General features: G+C 34.5%; 2 long non-coding RNA genes across 2 annotated transcripts; one reads left to right on the top strand and one right to left on the bottom strand.

Moving 5' to 3' along the window:
* Nucleotides 1-774: 774 nt before the first annotated feature.
* LOC118156882 lies at nucleotides 775-4,269 on the bottom strand. The gene is made up of 3 exons (XR_004746479.1): nucleotides 4,213-4,269; nucleotides 3,222-3,223; nucleotides 775-786 (listed from the first exon to the last, which is right to left on the bottom strand). It is a non-coding gene; the product is annotated as an uncharacterized LOC118156882 (long non-coding RNA).
* LOC118156881 lies at nucleotides 4,005-7,566 on the top strand. Its single transcript, XR_004746478.1, has 3 exons — nucleotides 4,005-4,276; nucleotides 4,747-4,748; nucleotides 7,291-7,566. It is a non-coding gene; the product is annotated as an uncharacterized LOC118156881 (long non-coding RNA).
* The last annotated feature ends 554 nt before the right edge of the window (nucleotides 7,567-8,120 follow it).

Below are 8,120 nucleotides of genomic sequence, written 5' to 3'. Positions count from 1 at the left end.
GTTAAATTAAAATAGAATATGCCCCAATATTAATTTCTGGTTGTAATAAATAAAAAGACCACTGTACACCTTAGCATTCCAAAACTTGCAACAGTGGATATTTTTGTACCATTTATTTATTTCTTTTCAAGTAAAAAATGCTGTGTTACATGAATAAGCAATATACAAAAAGTAAATATATAGTTGGAATGTCCTGTTGCATAAACTATTTCCTGTCTTGAATTGATAACCTCTCTATTCTTTTGAGAGAGAAGCATGAAAGAAGGAAGCATTGCATCTGTCAAGACCAAGACGAAGATAGAGATTCCTAAATCTTAAACTGTCTCAAAAAGCCATTTGTTTGTTATGAAACGTTAACTTTCTATTTTTTGGGGGAAAAAAAAAGAAAAAGTATTGCGATTTTGCAATTTGTAAATGTCTTACCATATTTACAGTTCAATCATGCAATTTAATGATTTTTGGAAGGATTTTGAGCAAATTAATCGATGACGGTTTTCTGTTACTACCAGAGAATAAATTCTTCTTGTAAACTTCTTTTCATGTTGACATCTCCTCAGCCTTCTTCAAGATATAAAGAGATTCACTTGAGACTTGTTTTAAATTCACGATGAAAATATTTCACTAGGATTTTGGTACTTTTGCTCCCCCTATGGTAGTGAAGACTTCTAGAGGTACTTTGTTTTCTGCTTCTCTCTGGAAGTTGGTTTGTTAGCAAACCAAATCCTAAAATGATCTTAAACAGAAGTTGGTTATTATATCAGTAGTATAATTTAACTGGAAAATGATCTCAAGGGTGGATTCACTTTTTTGGTCTCCACTTCTATGATTCTAGAGGTTGTAAGTATTATTGTTGTTATATTACTATATTATTCTGAATAAAGTGTAAAACATTGAACCATGGACGTTAGATGGAAGGGAAGTCTGGAGTTTTTCTACTCCAGAACTTTGCTTAAAGAAGGATAAATTAAAGTAGATTGCTCAGAGGCTTTTATAGTTCAAGTCTGAGTATTTTTTGGGATGGAGTGTCTACAATGTCTGTGGGCAACCCTTTCCAATATCTGGTCAAAACTCACTATTCTGACTTTCTCCTGTGCATCTTGTCCTGTCCCTGTGTAAGTCTGAAAACAGTCTGTCATTTAAGAGGATTGTCTCCAACTTTATGGTTCCTATTGCAATAAGAGTTCTTTAAATGTGAGAGTTAGTTATTAAAGCCTACTATGGTCATTTTGCTCCAGCATTTTCAGGGCAATTGCTTGCTGATCTTCATTAACCAGTTAGTGGATGACAAGTCATACTTCTCTTAGCTATTTGTTGAATACAGATATATTTCCAGGGCTCCTGAGTAGCAGCAATCTGAATCACAGTCACCTAGATTGTTCATCTGGACTCAATGTTGATTAATTATAGGTACATGCCTGGCTGTGCATAACATAGATGTTTAATTCAAAATGCTATTCAATTCTAACTATTTTTGAGATTTTGGGGGTGGCTTTTCTAGACAGCACAACAGATTTTCATTATATCAGCTTTATCAAAATTGTCATAGGAGTTTGTATATATTTTGTGAATGCTTTGGCCTTTTAAATGAAAAGATATTTGTGATGTATAAAGTTTTTAGAGGGATATTAAAGAAAATTTAAAATTAGTAAACTGCGTGTTTTTTTTATATAATGAAACTAAAAATTTCTGTGCTCTGGTCACAAGAAATCAATTATGGTGAAAAATTATTACTGGAAACCTTGGAAGGACTTTCTATAAAATCTTAAGTTGTTAGAATTCAGTCTTCTGAAAAAGTATCCGTTGATTCTGGAGCTGTATTTTAATATGATACTTTTGCTGGTTTTAAAATGGTCTTATTTTGAACTCATCTTTGGATACCAAGAATGAAAAAGTCGATATTATTTTAAAGAGTACATTCTAAAAGTTGGGAAAAACTGATAAAGATTCATGGGCAGGTAAAATCCTCAGTGAAAAAGTAAATGTTACTAAAACTGCTTATGTCAAGAGGTAGCCCTCTGGAATTAAGTCCGTCTTTGTCTTGATAGAGAGTCGTATGTTTGTTTGTTTGCTTTTGTCCTTCCATGACCATAGATCTCAGTGACCAGAACACTTGGAAAACAGGCTATACAGATCTTCTCTGTGCAGCCTTCTAATTTGAAATATATGCTAAAAGTACCACTGTGGTACTTGCAGTCTTTTCTTCTGGATTATTCTGTCCTGAGTACGTATGGTTACACATGGAATGTCCCTGTGGTCCATGGGCTGTGGTCTGGTATAGAGACAAAAATTGTCCATGCGTGTGGTAGATCTCTACCTCAGGAAATACACTGAAGTAAAACTCAATTATTTCAGAATCACAAGCAGAGTAGTATTTTAGACATTGGCCTGGGGCTGACACCTTTTTATTAATCTAGGTGAAAACACTTATGTTCTGATTTTTATTAATTCTTTCCTATACATAAATGCACACCAATTTGTGTTAGTTTTAAGTATGTATATATGAGTTGAGGAGCAATAAGTGGAAGTTGTGCAGTTTTTATCTAATATTGCACTTTTTTTTGTTTCCTGCTACTATTTTTTTTCCTTCCAGTCTGTTTTTGAATTTAGAAACTAGAGCAGTTCAGATGGAAGGGGTCTTCAAAGATCAAGTGCAACTACCTGACCACTTCAGGGGAAAAAAAAAAAGGCATGTTACTAAGAGCATTATCCTAATGCCTCTTGAACACTGACAGGCATGGGGTGTTGACAGTCTCTCTAGGAAGCCTGTTCCAGTGTTTGATCACCTGACAGAGAAATTTTGTCCTAATGTCCAGTCTGAAAACGTTCCCTGTCGCAGCTTTGTGCTGTTCCCTCATATTCTGTCACTGGTGACCAGGAAGCAGAGACCAGCACCTCCCTCTGCACTCCCCTCCTCAGGGAGCTGCAGAGAGCAGTGAGGTCACCTCTCAGCTCCTTTTCTCCAGACAAGGAAACCCAAGTGTCCTCAGCCTCTCCTCACAGGAACTGCCTGCCAGCCCTCGTACCAGCTTTGTTGCCTTCCTCTGGACACTTTCAAGGACCTTAACATCCTTTTTATATTGTGAAGTCCAGAACTACACACAATATTCAAGATGAAGCTGCACCAATGCTGAGTATAGTGGGAGAATCACCTCTTTTGGCTGGCCATGCTGTGTTTAATACACCCCAAAATGCAGTGTGCCCTCTTGGTTGCCAGGGCACACTGCTGCCTTGTGCTGAGCCTGCTGTCAGCTAGCACCCCCAGGTCCCTTTCTGCTGAGTTTTCTGCAGTCTATCTCCTTTTGTTCTTTGTCACTCACGTAATAGCATTATAAATTACTTTAGTGTACTGTACCTTTTACAAATACATTTCTTAATAGCTTTTCAGAAATCACCTTTCATAGAATATGATTTTACTAGTTTTCTGATGTTAGTTTCTTCTAGGTTATGTTTGAGCAATTGCCAGTTCTTGAGTAGATTTTCCATACAAAACTGTCATGTTTTTCTTCCTGTCTTAGGTGAATTTGAAAAAACAGTCCCTACCTTCTTGGTAGGGAGCTATCAGAGCTAATTCTTTTGTGTGAAAATGGAGCTATTATTTTTTTTTTTTTTTTTTTGTGAAGCTGTGTCAATCTAGGGTAATTAAATGGACTTGGAATTTGCACTTTGTTGCTTTTTTTCTTGCTTTAAGAATTGTTTAAAACAAAGCTCTTTAAAAAGTTCTTTAAAAAAAATTACATTGATTCTGCAGATTTTCTTAAATTCCATAAATAATAGGTATTAGAGATTTTTTGCTCATATTGTTTAGTACCTTTCAGATGAGAGTTTGGTTTGTGAATAATATCTTTATTTTAATTTCCATATTAAGAACTATAGTCAAGGAAAGAAGAACTTTTCTTTATGATTGCATAAACTTTTTGAAAATTTTTTGAAGATTTATTATATTTATAAAAGGTGTATATATTGGTGTTTAATCTTATAATGTGGTTTATTTTCTTCTAAAAGTGTTTCTTAAGATTGGGAAAGGCAGTTATAGAAGTCTTGTAGATGGCATAAGTCGTTCTTATTACAGTAAACTGGTATAATTGCTGAAGCTTTTCCATCCACTGTTTTATTACATACAGCACTGTATTACATGCGAATACTATAATTTCAAAAGTAGTTATGAAGTTAGATATGAAATGTATATGACGTAGAATCTTATTTGCGTCTTACAGGATCTGGACACTTCAGATTGAAGCTGAGTCCCAAGAAAAGAATTAAGGGGTGAAGTTTTTTTGTAAGTTTTTATGAATCTTAAATTCTGTCTGGGAATGGATTGAAAAAATTGAGCTATTTACTTTTATTTTACATATCTTATTTTGCAAATCAGTGTTTGACTTTTGTAGCATTTCCTAATGTGCTGTTCTCAGTTCTAAGTCTTGAAACCTTCTAGAGACACTTCGGTTGTCAAATAGATGAACAAATAGATGAACAGATGAATAGGAAAAGAAAATTCTGTTTGTGTCATCTAGTGCTTGACTATCATTACTTTGTTTGACTAGACTTGTTGCAGATATTCTAAACTTGACTGTATATATGGCCTTAAACAACATGATGCCTAACGTAGATGTGCTTTTGGGTGTGGTTGTGTCCTCCTGAGGATGCCCAAACTAAATTTTTCCATGATTCCTTGAATATATTCAACTGTACTTCATTTGGACTGTGGAAAAGAATATTACACAGCCACATAGATTTCAATTGAATCAGTTGTAATATAAGCAACTACTACTGTAAAATAGGTGGCTTTGCATCTGATTTCTTACTTCATTATCTTTTTATTAAAAAAAAAAAACAAAAAAAATTAAGCCAGTGCTGGGATTGAAATGAACCTCAGTTACTGGGAGTAAGTTCCTGTGACGTGTTCTGTGTTGTGTTCTTCACCTGAGCCCCCTTGAATGTAACAGGGATCAGTTAAAGGACTGGATACACTGTATACGGTGTACTTTTTTCTTTTTTTCCTTATGACCTTGAAGTCTCTTCCTTTAATACCTGATTGGACATACTTCTGTTGTGTGATCAAATCCAGACACCAACTGCTGTATTACTGTGCCTTTCATTGATGAAGTGCAAACTGATTCATGATGATGGATATTTCTTACATCCCATTATATGACTAAATACACATTGGCATTTTGTTGATACCTATTTTTCACTGTCTAATGATGAAGGTTGTACATACAGCCCTTGAACCTCTTTGTATGGAAAGGTATTGTCCATCTGATTGAAGGATAAAAAAGCAGTTCTTTTTATTAAAGGAGCAAAATACTCTTTTTTCAGTCTCAGCCTACCAACTTTGATGTAATACAGTCCCTTCTAAACATTCTTTGAGAACTGGCATGTACAGATACAAGTCTGTATGCCTACAGAGATTTAGATGCCATAAGGAAAAAAAAAGTAGACTTTCATTTTCTCATGTAGCATGAAATTAAGCCTTGCATCTGTGATCTCCAGTTGTGTTGTACTTATATAGCACGCACGTTTTTCTATTAATTTGCTTTTGGCAACAGCTCATTAATTTGAATAATATTAAATGATACTTTCCAAAGTCCTTAATTTTCTTTTTCTGGAAATTTTAAAGCTTTTTATTGTGATTAAAAATGCTACCAGACTTGGGAGGGGAAAAAAAATCTAACTGAGAAGCATAAACTCCCCTACCTTTCTAAAAGTAGAAAATTTAATTTAATTTCAATTGGGGGGGGGGGCATTACATTATCTGAAGAGACAAAAAGCTTGTATTTCTTCTTAAAATATCATCCTAGTGTTTACCTGTGATTCCAGCCAGAAGACTTTGATGCCTCCTTAAATACTTGTAGGTTATTCAAAGTAATGAGTACTCAGCTTGAAATAACATATTTCTTAATAGTAGAAGAATTTTGAGTATCTCTGAAACAATTAGTAATCTATTATTGTATAACTAATTTATTAGTTATGCTTTAGGCATAAACATTGAATTTTTTCTTGAAGATCACATTTATTGCAACTACTAATACAGTCAAAGGTTTCAAATTGAAAAATGGTCATAAAAATTTCTCTGGTCTTAGGTCCTCATGGTGTTGTTGATGTTTGCCTCTGGTTAAGTGTATACTTTGCTTCTTAGAAACAGATGGTAAATACTGAAATTTTAATGCAGAATGTAGGAGCTGTAATGTGCTTTCCTGTTTTAAAAAAGCAATACTTAATTATTTTTCTGCAATGTAACTGTGAACTCCTCATTGAATAAATAACAAACAACTAAGTGAATGTTAACCACATGGATCATGCTATCTTTGTAGGATTTTTTTTCCATTCAATTTTACTGTATAGCTAGCTGTTTTTAAAATCTGCAGAAGCTTTTCATTACAAACAACATACTGCTATGAGGCAAATTACAGAATTGGAAATTACAAAAATAAAACACTAAAAGGACTGAACTCTTCAGCGATTTAAAGAATTGAGCGTTATTGCATCATGTAGTTTCATTCTTTTTGAGGAAAAAAGTGAAAAATCGCCTATATTTCAGTACCATGTTAAACCTGTGATTTGTAGGAATTGCTACCTGACAGAGTTGCCAGAGGAATTTGGCCTTAAAATGAGGAATGAGCAAACCCCTCAGAACAACCCCCCACCCCACCAATTCTGCTAGTAGCACTTGTTTAGTTTGTTTTGACAGTGGTCTTTGGTAATGTTTATATTGTTCTTCATACTGAATTCCTGTCCATAGTAATGAAATGCATTGCTCTGATTATGACCTGAGTGTTATTAAACAAATTGCTTTCAGTGCTGAGATCTCAAGCAGGAGTGAAATAAGAAATTAAAATTTTCTTAAACAAAAAAACTTTCCAGGTAGTATAAATTTACTTTAATTTCCAATTTCCAAACATACATATTCTGGTCTTTTTGGAGATGTGTGTCCTTTGGGGATATATATATTCCGTAATCAGAAATTTCTATCAAATGACTTAGTAGCTACTCTAAGTTATTAAGATGCCATATGCTTATTGTGGAGTTCTAATGGGTATAGGTCAGGAGAAGAGCAGAAAAAGAGATTGTTCTCATTTTGAAATTCACCTTGGCTGTTTGGAGTTTTTGCAGAAGAGCTGTGAGGAGAAGTTAATGTGAGCTGGTTTGAAGTTTTTCAATAAGAAGTTTATCTATCATCTGTTCTGCTCATCTGTGATGCTTTCTATATGTATGCTTTATAAATGTATATATGTAGTATACGTGCTTTCTAAATGACTATTTTTTTATGCTTCTCATACATATCTTGGATAGGCTTTTTGGAGCCTGCAGTTTCGGCCAAAGATTTGTTCTTCAAATAATGTGGTCTATCTTATGTCTGGTGAAGAAACAGCTAATAAGCCTGTCCTAGACTGAGTGCATTGAATGAGTCATTTAGTAAGCAAAAACAGGCAAGTAAATCTGATATGTTGTCATAGGTAGGGGTTAACCACCAGCTGTATTTGCCAGAAGTAAAAATGCTGCAGCCCCACCCTCAGCCCACTCCACACATAACTGTTCTGACAAAACAAACAGCAATATGCTTTGTAAGTTGTTAACTTTTTAAACTTTTAACTGTTTAAACTGTTTAAACTGTTTAACTTTTTAAAACGTACGAAGTTCTGCAAGTAAGATAGCTACTTACTTAAAATTACTGACAAGGTAGCTGTGTCCAGTTGAAGGTACCTGGCAAAATTAGCGGTGTCTTTGTTACTGAAGCAAACATATTCGATTTATCAGGTAATAGATCAGGACTTGATTAATTTGAATTCTTACTGATCAAAGGTAAACATTTAAGTGAATGAAGAATTTTTCTTTGTTCAATGTTTGGTGCCTCTACCACTTATGGATATGAAGAAAACTAGATTTCTGGTGGGATTACAACAGTCCTTCTCCTAACAGCTGGAGAGAGGAAGACGGTCTTTTTTTGTCTATTATTCTTTGTGAAAGGCCACTCATCTTCCTGTGTATAAAAACATGAGTTTGGTCTGTGTGTTGGGTAAGTGCATTTCACAGAGTTCTTGTGACATATGTTAAGCTGATGGTCCACCTTGGGTGGCTGCATTTTGTACAGGAAAGCTTGCAAGCATCTCAGATACACATAT

Source organism: Oxyura jamaicensis (genome assembly GCF_011077185.1).
Source record: "Oxyura jamaicensis isolate SHBP4307 breed ruddy duck chromosome 1 unlocalized genomic scaffold, BPBGC_Ojam_1.0 oxy1_random_OJ106361, whole genome shotgun sequence".
Lineage (NCBI taxonomy): Eukaryota > Metazoa > Chordata > Aves > Anseriformes > Anatidae > Oxyura > Oxyura jamaicensis.
The sequence above is the reverse complement of the archived record's forward strand: the minus strand, read 5'-3'. Positions and strand labels throughout refer to the sequence as shown.